This window comes from Dryobates pubescens, chromosome 10 (assembly GCF_014839835.1).
Source record: "Dryobates pubescens isolate bDryPub1 chromosome 10, bDryPub1.pri, whole genome shotgun sequence".
NCBI lineage: Eukaryota > Metazoa > Chordata > Aves > Piciformes > Picidae > Dryobates > Dryobates pubescens.
The window spans coordinates 18,219,904-18,242,107 of record NC_071621.1 but is presented as its reverse complement, the minus strand read 5'-3'; the positions used below and the strand labels follow the sequence as shown (position 1 = coordinate 18,242,107).

The following is a 22,204-nucleotide window of genomic DNA, read 5'->3' as shown; positions in this document are numbered from 1 at the left end:
TTAACAAATTGACTCATTCCGTAATTTAACCATGAAGGCAGTATGTGGTAGATTATGTTATTAAAGGCTAATTGCAGTAAACATGATGATCCATGAGGACCAGAGGAATTATGTCAGGTGGAAGAACCCAAATATTCCACCTGATACAAAGGGCAGACACAGACCTGACTGCTCTTGGAGAGTCTTACAGGGGAATTATTCAGTCACTGTGTGATGTGACATCCACCCACACAGGGCAAGGCAAAACACATTTCCCAGAGAATCATGCCATCTGGAGGGCATTATTACCTACAGGGTAAAGGACTTCTTGTGAGATGCAGGAGGAAGACATTGTTGGGATTGTGTAGCACTTATTATGGGATGTTTTACAGTGGGCTGAGGAAGATGCAAAACTTACTATGCGATGTTTAGAGAATGATCGAAAGCAGGAAAAAAAGAGATCATGATGAATTGGGACACTGAAGAGGCAACAGGATAAGAAAGGAAGGTCAAGTTTAGGCAGATTGCTGGTCAGCATGCTTGTCTGACTCAGCCCTGCACTTGATCACCAGAGTCTGGTTCATTCTTCTCATTAAATACTATTTCTAACCAGCTTCTGTGGAGGTGTGCTCTCGAATCTGCGTGAGGGGGATTGAATGCTAGGAAACTGCAAGCTGGCTAGCAGGCAAGTAGGGTTAACAGGTACCAGCACTTGGAGAGGGACAGTGAGCTGAAGGAACTTACATGTGCAGGTGCCAGCAACAGGGGATAGATCAGGAGCCATGAGACCAGCTCCTGACTACACTGAGTGCTTAGGGACAGCAACCAGAACTGAGACTGAACATGATCAGGCATTCTGTAGTGTTTGTGTTTATGTGCATGCTTGGTGCAAGTGCTGATAAAGGCATTGTGTTCTGCTTGTGTTGATCTGTATGGTCAGCCATGTTCTGTGCGTGTGTGTGGCCATGAGAATGCATGCTTCTTTCAGAAATACATGCTCAGTGTGGTGATAGGTTAGATCTGGGGCCATGAAACTGCAGGCTCCCATACACTGGATTGGGACCAGAAGAATCCTCATGGGTCATATAATGGCAGTTGGTCACCTAAACCAGTAAGGATTATTCATCACTGATGCCCAAGAGAGAAGACTGAGGGACTTCAAGAATCCTGTACATGTCACAATTTCATATCTATTTTCAACATTTTTTTTTCTTTAGTCAAATATGACTAAAGCTTATCTATGGTGTTCTGTAACCATGTCAAGCTTTTCAGCAAGTCAAACTGTGCTGCTGCAGGTTGAGCCTTTTTCTTTCTGAACGAGTAATGCAAATATGTGATGTCCCAAGGGTTTGCATAGAGAAATGTTGTCAAATAGTGTAATCTATATGAAAAGATCAAGACACTGGGCACTGCTGGAATCAAATGACTATTTGAATCCCAGATCAAAACACATCAAAAACAGAATGAGCTTTGGGATGCAGCTGATGAGGAAATAACTCAGTGATACAGACAAATGAAAAACACAAAGGGGTGTTTAATTCAAATTATATGGAAGTGACCTGAGTTACAGACTTTGTGGCATTACTGAACTACAAGACTGTCACCCCTGATGTTCTGCCACAAATAGAATCATATCAGTATTGTACTGTTGGCAATCAAAAATTTATTATAAGGCAGAATGGAGAAGGTAGACAGTGATAGATCTCCACGGTTAATGGTTCCCCAAAGTCTAGAAATGGTTCAGCCACGGGATTTCTGTGTGGCTTTTAGCTGCTCAGCCTTCCCTCTACTTGAAAATTGACATCACTCTTTGCCATGTGTGAAGTTTTCAAACTGAACTCTGGTGAAAATCTCTTTAGCCCATGGCCAGGTTATGTTTCTGTCAATGCCAACTGAGTGGGAACTTGACTATGAATGTGTCCCAGCAGTACTGTAATATAAAGTCTAAAATTTCAAGGTAGATATGGGAGAAGTGAGATTAAATGATGTCTCCTTTTCCTTCAACAGGAAAACTGGAAAAACAAAGGAACCGTTGACTTTTAGTCAAAAGATCTCTGATTTGTTTTCCTTGGATGTCTTGAAGAGAAACACATACATTGAAATTCTATACTTCAAGTTTGAAGAAAAATGTATTATAACTTTGTGAAAGATGTAATTAGAGTGCAAAAGACAGAAAAGAACAGTAAATTCTAAATGTCTCAGTGGGTAGTCTCCCTGCTCTTATTTTCAGCATTAAATGACTCAGTAAATTCCTATTCTCTTAAATTCTGCAGTTCCACAGCCTGACTGAAAAATGTTTTTAACCAACTCAGAATGACAAGTTCAGCTGGGCAGAGAATTAAAAGAGTGCAAAATCAGGGAAAGTTCAAGTGAATACTGAAATTTCTTGTACAATTTGCATTACATCCATATGCTAAAGTGAGTAATAAGCAGCATTTTAACACATGTACAGGAATTAAAAGGACTGATTACTAGTATTAGCAAGCATTTCCACAAGATAATGATTCAGATTTTACAGAGCTGTTTGATCTTCATTTCAAACAGAAGAATAGAAGTTATGCTCCCAGCACTGAAGCAGACTTCCATAAACAAAATAGAATATATTTTATAAACCTTCCTTTCTTGTGTAAGCCTAAATGAGTCATGACCAGTTATATTCCCACATCTCCGCTACCTCTGCCAAGTTTACTTCAGGAGAAATAAAGTATTCCATAACTTTTCTTTTATAACAAAGGGCAAAGCAAAGAATTTGGAGTCATGGTTCCCAAAAGATATGATGATTTTTCTCTAATTAATATGCCCATTTCCTGCCAATGAGAATTTTCTGCACTCGTACTAATGGAAATGTATGTGTCATTAGTTTCAGAAAGGCACACAGGATTGAACACATATATCTAGGCTCCTTAACTCAAAAAAAAAATGAAAAAAAAAAGAGCCAGTAACATCAGAAAACATTCAGAGAAGAGCAGCAGAATGATTAAACTTACAGAAGAGCTTCCAGAAGTGGAATGACTAAGTAAGATACAAATCTTCACTCTGTAAAAGAATGACAGATGAAAGGTGTAATATAGGTCTGTGTAATTATAGGTACCAAGAAGAGGGCAGACATTGACTAGATAAACAAAAGCTCATGAGTCCTCAGGCAATTACCTGAGTATTCAGTATTACTAAGGTTGGAAGAGACCTCAAAGATCATTGAGTCCAACCTGTCACCACAGACCTCATGACTAGAGTAGGGAGGACACTAGTGCCCACTGCAGGCTTGAACTCACAACTTTCCCATTAAGGGTCTTATGTGCTACCAACAGAGCCACCACTATGCTCTAGGAATTCATTGCTGAATTATTGTGAAGATGCTTAAAGTACACATGAGTTACATAGCATTAATTCTATGGGATGAGTTCATGGAACAAACACCTGCAGAGGATTACAAAACACAGAGAAACTGTATATGGCAGAGAAAGACCATGCACTGAAAGTGGCTGGAGTCTGGAACAGTACTACAATGGAGTATATGCTTCCTGTTACTGCCTAGAAATGTGCTTTCTGCCATTATCGAACACAAGCTACTAGGCTTTAAAGAACATAGATGGAGGCAGCAAGGCTGTGATTGTATTAAAATTAATTGAAAAAAAATTCCATTAACAAGGGTTATTTTCTTAATTTCAGTTATTATCTTCCAGGTTTTAATCTACCACAGTTTATAAGTTAACTGAGTTGCTTCTTACAAGTAATGAGATTTACATACCCTATACTTAGGAAATCAATGCTTGCTTCTAAAGAAACTAACACCAAAATTTTTACAGCACTTTGAAAAACACAAATTATCAAGTTCTGTTGACACTTGAGAGTCTTCCATTTTCAACTGATTCTATTTGAAAAAAGAATTGTTGTTGCACAGCTTTGTCTATCTGTTCATGTGAAGTATATTCATTTTAAGAGATCTGTTGCACCTCTCTCTGTTGGGAGCCTCTTCCGCTTGACTACCAGGACACCATGTAGATCTTGGTCCATGTTTTATCTTATTCAACAGCTAGAGAATATTTTGAGAAGCAAATTCGATTAAGAATTTTTTATCACCCAAATGTATGATTCATCTGATTCTCAGAAGCTGCCAGGACTGCTGCAGTTCAGCAATCACATCCATGATACTACATAGCTGACTTTCGATGTCACTCAGATAATGTTATTTAAGGCTCCAGTGGTATTATCATATTTTGTTTTCTTAGTGCTTTCCCAGGCAATTTTAAGCACATTCTCATGTACCCTTTGATAGCTTTCATGTGAAATCTCCAAGATGGTATATGGTAAAATGTTCCACCCTCTACTGCCAATATTTTGGTAAACCAGTTTGTCCCACCACTGCATATCTTTAAATTTTTACTGCTGCTAAAAAATCAAAGCATTATGATTACTCAGTAGTTGAAGTAATATTATGGCTGAAGTCGGTGGCAAAACTTAGCTGAATAGGGGGATCACACAGTGCATGGAATAAATCTTTTCAGAGCTAGGCTTGAAGAAATGATAAATTCACTAATTGTAAGATTTCTGTTTATATGTGCCAAATATTACAGATCAGAAAGCAATGAAGACATACATGTGTATAAGTAGAACAGAACTGATACATAACAAATGCATTTCAGTAGCTCTGGTTAATACACACAGTGTGCACTTGCAGCCCAGACAGCAAATCGTATCCTGGGCTGCATCAAGAGAAGCACAGCCAGCAGCTTGAGGGAGGTGATTCTCCCCCTCTACTCTGCTCTGGTGAGACCCCCACCTGGAGTACTGTGTCCAGTTCTGGAGCCCCTATTACAAGAAGGATATGGATGTGCCAGAATATGTCCAAAGAAGGGCCACAAGGATGATCAGAGGGCTGGCACACCTCTCCTATAGAGACAGACTGAGAGAGTTGGGACTATTCAGTATGGAGAGGAGAAGGCTTCAAGGAGGGCTTTTTGTGGCCTTCCAGTATGTTAAGGGGGCCTACAAGAAAGCTGGTGAGGGACTTTTTAGGGTGTCAGGTAGTAATAGGACTAGGGAGAATGGAGCAAAACTATGAGTGGGTAGATTCAGATTGGATGTTAGGAAGTTCACCACCATGGGGGTGGTGAGACACTGGACAGGTTGCCCAAGGAGGTGGGAGAAGTCCCATCCCTGGAGGTTTTTGAGGATGGATGGGGGTCTGAGCAACCTGATCTAGTGTGAAGTTTCCTTACCCGTGGCAGGGAGGTTGTAACTAGATGATCCTTGGGGTCTCTTCCAACCCTTACAATTCTATGATTCTGTACCCTAAAAATTACTATTTGTTAAATTGCTATTCCCCATTTCAGTCATCTAAACTAGCAAAGGACAGAGCAAGTGACTCTTTTTAGCCTTCTGGCTCACTGTGATCTGGCTTTACTGTACCATTCAATCTTTTAACCTTCTACTTCATGTCATCTCTTCTGTGATTTATCTACTTGTAAAACCTCTTCAAAATCTCTATTCCCTGGTGTGCTTCCTACTATTCTGTGCATTTTATTTAAATAGTCTCTTAATCTTTTGGAACTGAATAGCTGCTAAATCTTCTTTTAAATTGGTGTTAATTACCCTTGCTTTCTGTTCACACTTCAAATACATTTTACAACTGTAATCCTGTATGTAATCCTGTAGCAACTTCTTTTTCTTCTCTTTTTTTAACTAAAACTCAATACAGACTTTTTAATGTTGTTGGTGGTGGTTGTGATTTTTTGAGCATTACAGGAGCATGTATTTATTTTAGCTCAGTCATGTTTCTGACTACTACTGAAACACAAGCAGCAGGGGAAAATGGAAGAGATGATGAGGCTTGCAGTTGTCACTCCTAGCAATTTCAGCCTTCTGATTAGGAACAGATTCATTGTCAACAGTCTAGAGATACTAAGATATGACCAATTAGGACCTTTCATTCAATAAAGGACTTTCAGAGGTAGTTTCAGCCTCTAGTATATTTGAATGGAGCTAGTCAGTGACTTCACTTTATCATTCAAGGTTTAGACAGCTGGAGAAGGAAACCCAGTGCCCTCAGGTTGTTCTGTGTTTCCACAGTGGGACAGAGCTTGTGCCTTTTTCTTTTTTGTGTATGACACGGTAAAATGATTATAATGATTAAAAATTAAATATATGAGTATAAACAACAAGCTAAGAGATAGATTATTAAAGAACTGTGAAACATGTCTGTGAACACATATCATCCAATTAATGGTGGACCTGATTTTTGGACCTCAGCAAAAATGAGCCTGTGCTTTATCTGTGTTCTTCAGAACAGCTGCTACTGGCTCCACTTGAACTAGCAAATCTGTTTTGTGTACAGGTTTTAGCTATTGTCTAAATTTCTGAGCTGGCAATCCCAGTCAAATCCTTGCATTTTATTAATTTTGTTTTGGTATTAGCACTTGCCCTTGCTCGATCTGGGAAGTTACCCCTGCATAAGTTATTAGCTAGCACTCAAAGGAAATGGATAAATTATCTACATATGGTGAAAATTAATTTCTAAAGACCAGTTTGTGATTAACTCAAACGTTCTTATACAGACAAGTCAAAGGCTTTGTCCCATCCATTTCCTTTATGCTCAAGTCACCCCCTGCTGCTACTTCACAGTTCCACGAAAAACAGGGGCTGTTAGTTCAGTGTTTGTAGACAACTGAGTACAGAGATGATCAAGAGGTACAAAGCAAGAAGATATAATATTGATTATGTTTCCTGTTTATTTCAACAACAGTGACTTCAGATATTTCTAGTAACTGGTTTTCTGAACCAATCAAAAAGAACCATCTTGAGGTGCCAGGCCAGGCTGATGGTTTCTAGACTGGCTTGATGATATACACTGCTTACTCTAAAATCTCTTTTTATATTGTGCCTGTATCTTCCTCCTCAATTCTCATAACAGTTCTTACATTCCAGTGTGGAAGATAATAAAACACAATCATCTCTCAAGCTTCTGCTGCTGCAGTGACTCTTTGTGAAAGAACCAGCAGGATCCCAAAGGATCAATTACCTTTTCTTTTTATATCATGCACATCATGGTGTCTACATTCAGAAGCAAGAAAGTTTTGAGGTGGCACAGCACAAGAGTATTCTGCCTCCCTTCAGAAGCTTTCCCTGACAGACACCATGTGCAGTTCATTTAAGGATCAAACACTGCAAAATTTCATTAGATTTAGGTGATCTGATTAATAGACTGCCATATTTTAAAATGGGTGCATTATTTCTACCCAAAAAAATTCTTTCTGGATAACAAGCAAAGTTAAAGATACTGGCTTAGTCCTAGTCATGCGGTAATTGTTACTAGACTTAAGGAAAAAAGTCCTTAGAAGGAGCTGTGTCTAAGCTTGCACAGTGTAAGGGCTGTCAGCTCCATGCCCATGCTCCATGCTCCATGCTCCTGGCTGTTAAGAAACCTCCACCTTCTGTGAGTCTCTAAATGCATGAGGAAAGAACTGTGCCTGTATAGTTAAAACCTGCCCATACCCTGGTAGACTGCCATTACAGTTAAATTCACAGCTCATTTGCTTTAGGTTGCAAAGAAGTCATATTTGGCCAAGAAATGGACTCATACACTTAGTGTTTAGACCATATAAACTAGTGTAGAGATAAATATTCCCAGACAATGAGATAAAAGAAAAAACTCTTTGTGTACACAAGAAGGACATTTTGATGGGCTGTATTCTGCCCTCCAGATAGCTCTTCTCTTGCACTTACCAGAGAAATAGATAACCTTTAATGTGTCTCAGTCACATAGTACACATAGAATCATAGAATTGTTAGAGTTGGAAGGGACCTCAAGGATCATCTAGTTCCAATCCCCTTCCATGGGCAGGGACACCTCATTCTACATCAGGGTGCTAAGAGCCACATCCAGCCTGGCCTTAAAAACCTCCAGGGATGGGGCTTCCACCACCTCCCTGGGCAACCTGTGCCAGTGTCTCACCACCCTCCTAACATCCAATCTGAATCTACCCGTTTCTATTTTTGTTCCATTCCCCCTAGACCTATCATTACCTGACACTCTAAAAAGCCCCTCACAAGCTTTCTTTTAAGCATGTAAGCACCCATCTATGTTCTTCTGGTGTGTGTGTATATAAACATATGTATGTCGTATGTATATATACAATAATATAAATATCCATAAGCCTATTTTGGCACAGAATACAATTTGGGCATCCATACATCTTTCAAATTATGAATGCAGACACTCACTACAATTTCTTGCAAAACCATCCAAATACAAAAACACTGGGGGTTTTCACCCTTTCTAGAAAACCTGATAGTGGAATGCCCACATTGAAAATTATCTCTACTGTGGTGTTTTGAGCCATTACTCCTAAGAGTTACTGAGAGGTCAGAAAGCAAAGATGTGGAAGCTAAACAAAAATTTTGATGATTCTTTCATGATACAACACCTGATTTCACAGCTGGCATAAGTAGATAAGATCACAGGATCACAGGATGTCAGGGGTTAGAAGGGAGCCAAAGAGATCATTAAGTCCAACCCCCCTGCCAGAGCAGGACCATACAATCCAGCTCAGGTCACAGAGGAACTCATCCAGACAGGCTTTGAAAGTCTCCAGAGAAGGAGACTCCACAACCTCTCTGGGCAGCCTGTTCCAGTGGTCTGTGACCCTTACAGGTGGAACCTCCTGTGCTGCAGCTTACATCCATTGCTCCTTGTCCTGTCACAGGGAGCAAGTGAGCAGAGCCTATCCCCTCCCTCCTGACACCCAGCCCTCAGATATTTATAAACATTTATTAAATCCCCTCTAAATCTTCACTTCTCCAGACTAAAAAGCCCCAGGTCCCTCAGCCTCTCCTCATAAGGCACATGCTCCAGTCTCCTAATCATCCTCTCCAGCAGATCCCTGTCCCTCCCTTTAACTGGGGAGCCCAAAACTGAACGCAGTGATCAAGATGAAGTCTCACCAGGGCAAAGTAGAGAGGGAGGAAAACCTCCCTCGATCTGCTGGACACACTCTTCTTAATACACCCCAGCATGCCACTGGCCTTGGCCACCAGGGCACATTGCTGTAGATAAGATGTGAGAACAAAACCATGTCACCTTATGTTCAGTGAAATATACGTGATCTACTGGAAGTATGAATAACAGCTTGAGCATACTGTGTATGCAATAGTACACTAGACTTCTGCTTCTAAAAGAATTCCAAAACTGATTTTTTTTTGTGCTTTGATGTGCTACAATCTTGAAAGGGCAATCAGTTTTTTGCCAATTCCATAAAAAAACTGTTCAGAATGGTTCCGGAATATTTTACAACCTATTGAAAATGAACCTTGGTTTAAAAATGGCATGTGCCATTGCCTACTTAATTTTCATTCTTGAAGCAAATTTTGCAGCAACAGAAAAATACAAGAATACTTATAATCAGATGCAGTGAGATTTTAGTCCTTGTCAACTATAGCAGTGTATTTAAAGCAAAGATTCTCTGCATGAAAAGAATCAATATATGAGTCTGGGAACAGCAACAGAAAAGAAAAATATTTATACAGAGAGAGGAGAAAATTATTGAGAGCCATCCCAACATCACACAGAGCAGATCTGGCTTGAAACCATGGCAATGATGGCAGATGGATTAATGTTTCAGGCCTACCTATTTTTCAAGAATACTCAATAGCAGATTTTGGACTAGATTCTCCCTAATCTGTAATTGCATTGACTGCGTCGGAGTGGAGAAGGAGACATGATATATTTTTCATAAACTGCTAAATTATTAAGAAGAAACAAGGAGCTGCCAGAGCATTATAATTCTCTTGAAATAAAGGGGGCAAATTTTCAAAACAACATCTTCAATCTGAACCAATGCATGTATGATTGAGAGAAGGAACAACTGTTTTCTTTTTTACTTTGTAAAACTTCACCTTAGGGTGCTTAGAATTTCAAATTACTTTGGCCATTACCATCACCTTAAATTCACCCATGATGTTTATATTTCCCCACACACAAAGAGCACACAGAGTTGCAACCTCAAACAAGTATGCAAATAAATCAATGCTTATGGGATTTTAGGAAGATTTACAACAAGCACAAGCTGCTTAAAGTGCATTTGAATATAGCATCTATGGTTATTAAATGAGCTTGTTTAACAACAGCTACCTATACAACAAAAGCATGTAACAATAAGAGTTTTATCAGATAGCTATGACAACGGAATGGAAAAAATACCAAATAATTAATTACGTGTCTGTAAGCCAAAGTACTGTGCAAACATGCATAGTCAAAACATCTCTAATATCATTTTAGCACATGTGAAATTGCTGAAGTGATGCTGTATCCTCTATATGAATTTGCATACTACTGATATTTTTCTTTGTTACCATATAGAAAGTGTTCACCTGAACCTTCAAACTATACTCTTTGAACCTGGATTAAGGCAAATGTTTCACACTGAAGACAGGAATGAAGGAAAGAAGTTTCTTTCTTAACAAGAAGCAACCACTGAAACTTTGCTTTCAGTAGAACATCAAGATTTGTGTATGTTTGAATACTTTCTTGAATTAAGGTTAAATTACAAAACTGACCTGATGGGAGAAACCCCAAAAGGCAATTTGCCTTGTTCTCACTGAAAAACCATCAAGAGTCAAATGCTGCTGGAGTTGCAGCTAAAGACCTTGTCCTAGCAGGCAAACCATACCTGAGCCTTGCACCTGGACCAAGGCAACCAACACTCCAAGAGCACTGCGCACAAGAGGAGGGCCCCTTAGCCCTCTCCAAGCCACAGGAAGATACAGTCCATGAAGTGGGCATGACAGGAGAAAGGCCCCTTAGCCCTGTTCAAGCCATGGAAAGCTACAGCCCAGTGACAGAGCACATGAGAAGAGAGAGACCCCTTCGCCCTCTCCTAGCCATGGAAAGTTACAGCCTGTGAACTGGGAACAAAAGGAGAGAGACCACTTAGTCCTCTCTGAGCCAAGGAAAAGCTGCAGCCTGGTGACAGAATACAGAATTAACCAGGTTGGGAAAGACCTTCGAGTCCAACCTATCAAGTCGAACCTATCACCCAACACTATCTAATCAACTAAACCATGACACTAAGTGCTTCATCCAGTCTCTTTTTAAACACTTCCAGTGATGGTGACTCCACCACCTCCCTGGGCAGACCATTCCAATGGCCAATCTCTCCTTCTGTGAAGAATTTCTTCAGCCTAAACCTCCCCTGGTGCAGCTTCAGACTGTCTTCTTGTTCTGTCACAGGTTGCCTGGGAGAAGAGACCAATCCCCACCTGGCTACAACCACCCTTCAGATAGTTGTAGACGGCAACAAGGGCTCCTCTGAGACTCCTCTTCTCCAGGCTAAACAAACCCAGCTCCCTCAGCCTCTCCTCATAGGGCTTGTGCTCCAAACCCCTCACCAGCCTTTTTGCCCTTCTCTGGATAAGTTTGAGCAACAGGAGAGGAGCACACGAGAAGAGAGATGCCCCTTAACCCTCTCCAAACCAAGAACCACTTGAATTATAGTTACAGCATGTGGAAAGATACCAGACAGGTAGCAAGCCATGAGTCCCCAGCCAATTTGCTACAGAATCCCCCTTGTGAGAAACTGTAGATCACAGCACCTTTATTTCCAATTTGAATCACTCTATTGGAAACTCACTGTTTTGCTTAAATCGTTTAACTGTCTTTATGTTCCTTGTATGTGGAATATATACCCACAACACCAAATAACAGAACCTGTAAATAGGCATCTGAAGATACCACTGCCAGAAATATTAAATATAACTATATATTTTATTACAAAACCACAGGTAACAATTTATTTCTTAAAAACTAATTCTATCACGTGCTGCCCATAAAGCTCTGCTATTCTGAGTTGTTGCGTGGGTTAGGTAATTTTTATTGTAGCCTTTGTTTTGTAGCAAGGCGTTTATACAGAAAGTGTTAAAATAACAGTAATTAGGCAAGAAAACACTAATGCAATAAAATGACTCAAGTGTCATTTTGTCCTAATATACCTGCCTATCAAACCACTATGTTTTCAGAAGGAAATAAAGCCTTGAAAGATGACTATTAACTAACTGTTAATGGGAATATCATGGAAAATGTGAGTGTGAGTTGATCTGTTTGAATGCTCTAGTGTCTCTCAACTGTGTCATGGTCTTCACTGCCCTTTGTTTATATGACTGCTTTGAAATGAAAACACATACTGTTTTGTCAATACTCATTTTGAAATGTCAAATTGTTTCTCTCCTCCTAAGAATTCTATTCATGCCCTTGCTGCTTTCCCCAAAGTCATCACAACCTTGGTTTTAACAGGAGCCGGGCTGTATATTATCACTGCAGAAAATTTTTACTCATCTAAGCCTCTTCCTGAAAATATGGATCTTGATGTGGACTTTGGGTAGTGCAAGATACACTGCTCTGGGTTACTCATTTCTTGGGTGTCTCTTTTTTTGGATGTTACTAGCAATACCCTGAAGAACTACAGAAGCTTGGAGGATTGGCCAGCTAGCTAATGAGTTCCTTGAATGTATCCCATGAGACAGACCTGCAGATCATCACATGTGTACTGCTGGCCTAAACCACTCCCCAGGGTTAGACAGTTGGCTCTTCCCCAGAGAGTCTGGTGCTTCATAACACTGAAAGTCAAATTTAAAACTTCTTTGTGCCACTAAGAACTCACCTACAATTTCTGAACTTGACATACTGGGTGGGAAATCCAACCTTAATAAGGAATGGGGGTGAATGTACAAGAGCACAACAGGAAGAATTCATTAAAGATACTAAGCAAGGAAACAGCCTGTTATTAGAGCAACATTCCTTTAACAAAATAAAATGACAGAACAGATTGTAGGATTGTAGGATCCAGGTCCTATCTTATGCACATAATGGGTTTTTTTGTAATTATAAAGACCTAAAAAGCCAGATCCTGTCTGCAGTTAACCCAAAGGAATTCTTCAGATGAAAGAAAGCTCCCATCTGGCCTAAAGCCAGCAGAAGCAGTAACAAAATGAGGGTACTTTCCAGGAATTGAGAAGCACTCAGAATGAGTGAGAAATCCTTCTTTTATCCTAACCTATCCCTACAAAATCCAGTGTGTGCTGTCAATACTTCAGTAAGTCAGTACAGCTCTGAGGCTAGACTCATGCCTGATCACTGAAAAGCAACCCCTGAGCATCCCCCTGCTTCCCTCCCCTATGGACAAGGAAGAGAGGTTCAAACTCTTGCTCACTGTGCTTAAGTTATGTGGAAAGTTTGGTTGTATAAAAGACACTGAAGCAACACATGTAATCATCTCAAACCACATCAGTATTTGGTACAACTGGCCTCAGTGCATAGGCAAATATGCTCACAGTTAGTACCACTAAGATAAAAAATCATGAATAAAATATTTTTATGTAAGTGGTCAGACCAAAATATTGTTTGCAATTGCTTTGTACTAAGCCTGATGTCTCTTAACAAGAAATTATCCCAGGACTTAGTACAAATACCCACCTGTGCCATCAATTTGCAACAAGTGATCTCTGTGCCATATATGCCAGATTACTAATTAGGTCTTTAGAAAAAAAACAAAACAAAAAAGTATAGCATATTCCTCACACTAGATTTAGGAAGCTCTATTAGTCACTACATGGCAAGATGAAGTACTTCAATTTATAACACTTGAAATATAAAGATGAGATTCACATTTGCTAACTTCGGAATCCAAAGCACTGACATCCAAGGCTGGTTTGTCATTCCAAACTTCCTTTGCTACAAATGGGAAGAAATACATACCCTGCAAAGGGAAATTGAGTTCCTTCAAGATAGGTCACATGAATCACCCTCAAAGTTACTAGGTTCCCTCTAAACGCTATGAAGACTAACTTTGACTCACTGGTCTGATGTTAAGGTGTCTAGATTAATTGAAGGACAGGCAGTTACTGCCTTTTGATAACAGTTTTGTAGCTAAGAGGCTTAAAGCAAATCAGGCAAATGTTCTGTTGCCTAAGCAAAATTCCTTCCATAGGGCATCTGATAGAGAGTTAAAGCCACCATAGGGAAAGAATATGCTTTTGAAACTGGTGTTATTGCAGGTGTGAATATACTATAGAACACCAAAGAAAAGCAACAAAGCTGGTAAAGGGCATTGAAGACAAGTCTTATGAGGAATGGCTTAAGGAACTGGGTTTCTTTAGTCTTCAGAAGAGGAGGCCAAGGGGAGACCTCATTGCCCTCAAATGAGGCTGGAGTGAGGTGGGGGTCAGTCTCTTCTCACATGCAACAAGTGACAGGACAAGAGGAAACAGCCTCAAGTTGTGCCAAGTGAGGTTCAGGTTGGGTATTAGGAAAAAATTCTTCACAGAGAGGGTTATCATGTTTGGAACAGGCTGCCCATAGACATGGTGGAGTCACCATCCCTGGAGGCATCTAAATGACATCTGGATGTAGTCCTCAGGGATGTGTTTTAGTGGTCGTAGCTTATGAGCGGTTGTGGGATTGCAGGCTCTACGTGAGTGGTTGGATTTGATGATCTCAGAGGTCTCTTCCAACCTGAACAGTTCTATGATTCAATGATTCTGTGAAAAAACAAACTCACCCTGCCAGCATAAACAAGTACAAGTGATTGACTGCAGATCTAATCGCTTAAGTGATTACCATCAAACATCTCTCCTAATCTAAAACAAAACATTGTCATAGTAAGCAATACACAAGGAGGATATTTTAGCCATTTTCCAGTGGAAGATAGGAAGGATGTACATAGCAGTCTGATGAAGCACAGCAGAAGAATTTATATTTAAGTGTTTTGATGATAATGATCATTTCTGCATGAACAGTGATTAAAACAACCATGTAGCATTGAAAGATAATTTCTGTTGTAATTATGTGTTCAGTAGACTAAGGTACACTGTAGAGATGGAAATGTTGAGAGCATCTGAATAGAATCTGTGTCTGCTTTCCCTTCCTCAGCAGATGCTGCACATTCTCACCAGAAGGAAGACATCTTGCACTCACATGACGTGAGTGCCCAGAACTGTGTGTTCTTCTTTTACAAGGGTCCAGTTGACACTCATTTCCTTTGGCACAGCTACAAGCGGTATTTCAGCTACCAAATCCAATCACAAATTCCTACAAATTCTAAGAAAAGACAACAGGATATTTGAACTATGTTGTAGTTATCTAGTTACTGTTACAACATCAGTGCCATTACGGTCAACAGGACCTTGATACACCTTTGAAGAAAACAGATGTCTATTTTCTGTCCCCTCTGAATATGTTTTTTTGTTTGTTTTTAATGCCACTAGGGTGAGAATCATCTTGCCCTGCTTCAGCTGTGCAAAATCCAACAACTATCAGAAACAATAAATACCCAGTGCCTTTATTTTATGTAAAGTGTATGAATTAGATGGATTAGTCTGCCCACTGTCTGTCTCTCTCCAGTGACTACACAACTGAGAATCCAATTTGTGGTGGCTACAAGAAAAAAAAAAAAAAAGACCTTTAGAGCAAAAACATTCTGTTTAAAAGTTTTTTCGAGATTTCTTAGCAAAAATGGTTTTGACATACATTATTAGAATAGAATAGAATAGAATAGAATAGAATAGGAATTCACCAGGTTGGAAAAGAACTTCAAGATCATCAAGTCCAACCTATCACCCAATTAAACCATGGCACCAAGTGCCTCATCCAGTCTCCTCTTAACTCCACTGATGGAGGTGATCCACCACTTCCCTGGGTAGACCATTCCAATGGCAAATCACTCTTTCTGTAAAGAACTTCTTCCTGACATCCAGCCTAAACCTCCCCTGGTGCCGCTTCAGACTGTCCTCTTGTTCTGTTACAGGTTGCCTGGGAGAAGAGACCAACCCCCACCTGGCTACAACCTCCCTTCAGGTCATTGTAGACAGCAATAAGGTCTCCTCTGAGCCTCGTCTTGTCCAGGCTAAGCAACCCCAGCTCCCTCAGCCTCTCCTTATACGTACATATATAGCCTCTCCTCATTATATACAAGTGTACTGAGTAATCTCAAATAAGACACAACATGACCCTGTGTCTTCTGCTACAATCCTATTATTCATTCCTCTACTCAAAAAATTAAATTGGCATGTTCTACTTTTTATCATTGAAAGATAATAGCAAATAAAATACATGAAATAAAATTTCTATTGCCAAATGCAACCTAAAGTATATAAATTTTTAGCATTAAAAATTAAATGCCAATGAATTTTCACTGGGAGTAAATCTGTTACATCCCCTTCATAACCTAGTACTCTCAGGTCTGATATCAAACTGCTGATCTGCTAAAAAATCTGTACACGAGGAAACACTACACATTTCATCTTCTAAACAGAATCCTTTAGTATTCCTCCCCTGATTTTGAACAATGCAAAAGGAACACAAGCAAAAATGTGGTTTTAATTTAATGAGCACAGGACTGCATTGATTTTCATAGGACTGCTAACCTCTTTTATTGAAAGTTTGTACTTTGATAAAGTGATGGCTAAAGTGAGAAACTTGGATTTTCAGCCTATCCCACATGGAATCTACCGCAGGAAGGTCCTTACACATAGAATGCTTGCATCCTTCTCATAAAGGCCAACTTCTCACCACGCATTTTGGGCTCATACAGAGTTGTATTAACACTCCTCTCATAACCGAGGTTAACTACTTGGCCCTCCGTGAGAATACTGCTGGCTCCTTGGTAGATGCTGCCTTTCCCTGACAGATATAAAAAACAGACATCTGACTTGAAAAGTGACAAATGTTTTAAGTAGTTATTGATGGTTTCCATGAGACTGTATGTTTTGAAGAATCTTGTGCAAGGAAATCTGATTGCAGAGGTGGCAGCAGGCATACTCCCAGAAGCGTACATCCAACGGGCAAGTCCATGCTATTTACAGATTATGTCAATGTCTGCACAACACCTTGGACCATGTGCATCTGTATGCATGTTTTGGTTTGTTGTTTTGTTTGTTTGCTTGTTTGTTTTTAAATGTATTTTAGATTGATAATAGCAACTATTAGTCCTGGATCTACTGACCTCTGTGCTTACTTAACCATTGCTGCTCAGATAGGATTCAGCTAACCCAGCTTAAGAAGGAAGGTTCCTTGTTTTGGGTCTTGCTGCATAGTTAGAAAAGAGAGACTGGCACCTCGAGAGGATGCTTGTTCTGCTACAATGAGAAGACAAAACACAGAGGATTATCACAATCTGCTTTTCCCTTTCTCTTTCCAGGAAAGGGAGACACTACAAATTCACCTCACTATTTAAAATACAGCTATTTTGCATCAGTTCAGGGCATCAGATTTATCCAAAAAGGATAGCCTTTATACTACAGGACCCACAGGAGATTAGCATCCTCCTAGAACAACAGTAGTAAGTAAACTAAACTGTGATTCACATGACCGGCAGGCAAGGACATAAAGACCCTAGTGTCTGCTTTTCCAGTTGGGTTTTAGCTTTGAATGCAGGTGGCATAACCTTTAGAATACTCTGGGTCAGAATGATGTATTTTTACTAGAAGTAATTACTTTAAATAAATAAATAAATAAATAATTGTTTGTGTCATGGAAAACCAGCATGGACTGGAAGAGCTGAAGGGCACCACCACAGAGCTTGACTGCTGACTGTTCATGCACCAGCAGCAGGACAAGGGCTTTTGCCTCCTAGAGAAAGGGTGCTTGGTTCTCAGAAGTTTTCAATCCGTGAACAGTAGCTCCATAATAATCCTGTAACCTTTGGCTCAGGAAAGACCAGTGAAAAACCTTTCTCCATCTACTGTTCCACTCTCTACTCACTGCATAATATACCAGATAATATTATTATAATAGCATTCAAATGGTTCATCTGACATACACAGGTATGTGAGAAGCTTTTCAGATGAGTGCAGAAGCTGTCATAGACTTCAGACAGTATATTTGATTGGTTCATACTCTTAGACATATGTAAAATTCATTCAAACTTAAGCAAGTTTCCTGTCCCACTTCAGCCCACATTTGCTGAAAAATAGCTCAGCTGTAAGAAAAAGTAATTTTAATCCAAGGTTCTTTTTCAGTTTTTGTCTCACACCAGTCACTATCCACGTTAGAAATAAGTGGTTGTAAAGGAGCAGAAGAAGTACTTTGAAAATTTAAACCAAAACAGTAGTTTGAATATTCAACAGTAGTAGTTGAATATTTTTCATTTATTTGTTGCTTTTGTTTATGTGGCACACTAGGAACTTCTACATTTCATTGAAAACTTTACTGTGCAAAGCAATTATGTAATTTCCAGGTGTTCCTCTTTTAACAGTTTCAAAATCTATTTGACTGAAACCTAACATACCTATGAAGGCCTTCTGCATGGCTATCTGTTACCAAAAAAAAAGATTAAATTTGCTCAGCCTTCCTCTCTGTATTCACAAATCACTGCTAGATAAGAGGATCCTGATATTGTTGTTGCTGGTGTTACACTAACACTATGATACACTACTTAAGGTAGCGTCAGTGCAGCAAAGCCAATTCTGTCATATCTTTCTCAATCACAGAATCAACAAGGTAGGAAAAGACCTCAAAGATCATCAAGTCCAACCTGTCACCCAAGAACTCATGACTACTAGACCATGGCACCAAGTGCCACATCAAATCCCCTCTTGAAGACATCTTCCTCAATCCCTTCAATTCAGGGCTTCTAAACAGATGGCTTCTGGAATTTTGTTTGTCGTCATAAGACATGGTGATAGAAGATTGATTTATGCATGAAGTTCTATCTGCAACCTGCTTTCAGTAATTTATCATACTTGATAAAGTAGAATATAACCCAACACAAATCTGAACAGAAAAAGTAAATCTGACACTCATAAACCATTAAGTGGACAAACAGAAACAACACTTTCTGTATTCTTGTTTGCTTTCTCTTAGACAGGTTATCAGACAATCTTTTCTTCCCAGAGTCTCTGCTGCCCTTCTGTAAGGGCATGGTAACTCAGCCAATCACTTTTAAAAGGAATTCAGTCCTTTTTAGCAGAATTACCAGAATCATGAGGGGTATGCAGAGATGCTACACAGGATGTTCCCAGTTCATTTTGCCACCTCACTCCAGTGAATCACGTCCCAGAAAAAGCTGACATATTAAATAGTGTACTAGAATAGAGACCAGATCTCAGGTGCTGGGAGGACCAGTCATGCTCATTTTCATTTATCGCATAAGTGAGACAATACACACATGTACAAAGGTGAAAGCTAATCCTTTAGTATGTTTTTCAGCATGTGTCCTCCAATACATACTTAGTGGACTCTCTGCACTGGAGTAATGCAAATCCACTTTCACCATGCATGGAGCCACATTCCTTGGAAACCAGAATTTTCAGCATGTGTACTCAGAAATAGATAAGCAAAATCATATCAGATCTGTAGTGGCCTCAATTGACTTAAGCAGTATTTGGCTCTAAATAAGATGAGATAAGAAGAAATGGAATTTCTTTCTAAAGCTATTTTAAGGGCAATAACTACTATATATAGAGGCAGAATAAGTGGCTGAAGTTGAATTTAAGACAGGCATATTTTTGTTTTGCTGTTTCCAAATACAGTTTCATCTGTTCCAAAGTCTGAACAACAAAAAAAAAACACTAAACCACAACAAAAAACCCCAAGCAACAACAACAAAAACATGCACATACACACAAATAAAACATACTTATAGGAAAGAACCTCAACCTTCTGCAAGCAAAACCGAAGTTTTCCAGTATAGAAGGCAACACCAAAGGAAACCCAACTATGCCATGACAGCTTCAAGTATTCTGACATTGACAAAACCTGTTTCTGAGTCTTGCCCGAAAACAATGGTGTAAACTCAGCTCTCCTGTAAATCCTGAATTTCTGCCATTCTAAGTCAGTTACAAAGCAGTCTCACCCTGGTGCCTGGCTTCTCTAACAGCAGATAAAACTCTCGCTTAAGGCTTAAGATTAAATTATGGGAAAAAGATGTATGTTTGCATAAATAACCTTGCTAAGCTGTCCAGGTCTGAGCTTTGGAAAACGTAGACACCAAAATGTGCCACAGCACTGCAGTACAATTACATTCAAAATTTCAAGCAAATTGGACTTAAAGATGCTGTAATGTTGACATTTAGTTTAGTGCATAACAGTTAAACTATTTCCCATTCTGTCTATACTGTACTGTGTAGGAAATCTATATGTGCACTGATTCTTATACAAAGATGCATTTATTTCTCCAATGAAACCAAGGTGCTATCTCTTTTGAACTCTTTTTGTTGCTGGGGTTTTTTTTGTGAGGAGTACTCATTCTCTGAAAGAAAAACACAGACTAGAAATTGCTTTTATTTATTTCCACCTAAAAGGTGTTTTGGTGCTGGAAAAAGCATCCCAGTTAGGAGGCACACTTAGGGAAATAAATGCTTGTTGCCATGCTAACAGGAAATCACTTGATTGAGTCCAGTAATACAAAAAGTGCATAAATGACATTTTCTTGTAATACTGGATTAACAATGATGCGGGTTTTGCCAGCTGCAGTGAATTTCACTGTTCTGCCCCTCTGTACGGTGTTATTTTCTGTCAGCGTTTAAGTCTCCAGGGTATCAGGTGCTTCTTTCAACGGGACTATGGCTTCTGTCCGACTGCCGCAACAGCCAACTGTAACCCCAACGCAGGGATGAATCCCACCCACCCCTTTACGTCCTCTAGGAGCTTCATAGAGCTCGTTTCACTGTCCTCTTCTCCTATCTACCTGAGTCCTGGGCTTTCTAGCAGCTGGCAGGAACCCTAAGACGAGGGTCCCTACGGACTGTACCGGCGGGGACCGAGGTTCTCTCTCGGGAAACAGGGGTTACACGTTAGCTGCGGCCGCCGGTACCCGCTTCACCCCGGCCCCCCACGGCGGGGCGAAGGGCACCGTGCTGCCAGGGTGCATCCGGTCCCGTCCGGGCCGTCGGGAGTAGCGGTGCCAGGGCCGGCCAGCGACGCTGCCACTTGCGCCCGCCCTCGCTTCAGCCCGGAGCGGATGGCAGATGCGGGGCTTCCCAACCCCTCTCCTCGTTGTGCCGCAGGGGAGCAGCCCCCTGTCCGCTCCCTCCCCCAGCCCCCCGTGCGCTTTGCTGTCCTGCAGGTGTCACACTTCACCCAGCCACCGAGTCATGCAGGGCCTGTTTATTACAACAGGCGAAAGAAAGGAATCTTAATTATCATCTGGGCTGTGACCAAAGAGGTGCACCACGTCGCGTTATGCTTGAGTAGGCGCAAAAGTTACAAGTTATCTCAGACCGTCCTAAGGACTTTGGGGTTTTTGTGGGTTTTTTGTTATTATTAATATTGTTCTTTTTTCTTTTTGTAGAAGGGAAAGAAGGTAATTAAAGATTCAGAGAGAGAATATATTAAACTCGACGAGAACTTACTTGGTTTAGGTGCACGCGTTGACAGCCGGCATCTCCCTTCAACAGTTCTAACTGGTCACATTTTCCCTTGAAAGTAGTACCCGTTTTCAAATTGTTTTGTAAATTAAATCCCTTTAAAAGGTATTTGTTTTATTTCACTGGGTCTCGTCCATTTCAGCCACTTTTCCCCATTTTTACTTTATTTTCTTCATGTTTGCCACACATGCAGCCACTCTCAGTTACACGCCCACGAGTTAGCAGGTGTCCATCACCTCCAGCCGAGGGGACCGCGCCTGCAGCCGGGATTCGGTGCAACAGATGAGAGGCAGCTTCTTCCCTGGCTGCTCAGTAAGGCAACTCATTCCCTCGGGGAGCCTCATACTGGTTGTAAAAAGTAACAGCTCCTTCCCATGCGACGGTTCCCTCCGGAGCGCGGGCTGCGCAACATGGGAGGGAGGAAAGACACCCAAAGAAAAAAGGCAAGAAGAGCGCAGAGGGGCAAACGCTGGGGATTTCCGTCCTCGCCGATGCGCTCTCTCCTCGGACGGAGGCAAGCTTTGCCTCAGAGGGCCCCGTCCCGTCGCCCTCCGCCCGCCCGGCCTGCCGCTGTCGCTGCTGCTGCCGCCGCCGCCCCCGCCGCGCTGCCCCCGCCAACCCCCCGCAAGCCTCGCCGGCACCGGTGCCGCCCGCTTGCGCCCCCCCGCGGGCGCGGCGTGCACCGCGCTGGACTCCGCGGGGCTCCGCGCGCTGCCCCGGCCACCCCCTTCCCGCTCAGCGTCTTGGCAGGTGTTGCGCCGCTTAGTCTTCACCCAAATGCCACCCCAGGGAGAGAAGAGGAGGAAGGAGCGAGCAGACACCCACCTCCACTTGCAGTTAGGCTCGTGGGTGAGCGAAGAACGTGCACCGCGCG

At 41.0% G+C, this 22,204-nt stretch overlaps 1 protein-coding gene across 1 annotated transcript in view; it reads right to left on the bottom strand.

The window, feature by feature from the left end:
• The window catches only part of TRPC4 (transient receptor potential cation channel subfamily C member 4), a 166,738-nt gene extending 144,870 nt beyond the window's left edge, over positions 1-21,868 (bottom strand). Inside the window, exons 1-2 of the mRNA XM_009902821.2 lie at positions 21,316-21,868; positions 2,967-3,015 (exon numbers count right to left, since the gene is read on the bottom strand). The gene's annotated coding sequence lies outside the window, so the exon portion shown is untranslated. The remainder of the gene's footprint in view (positions 1-2,966; positions 3,016-21,315) is intronic.
• Between the last annotated feature and the right edge of the window lie 336 nt (positions 21,869-22,204).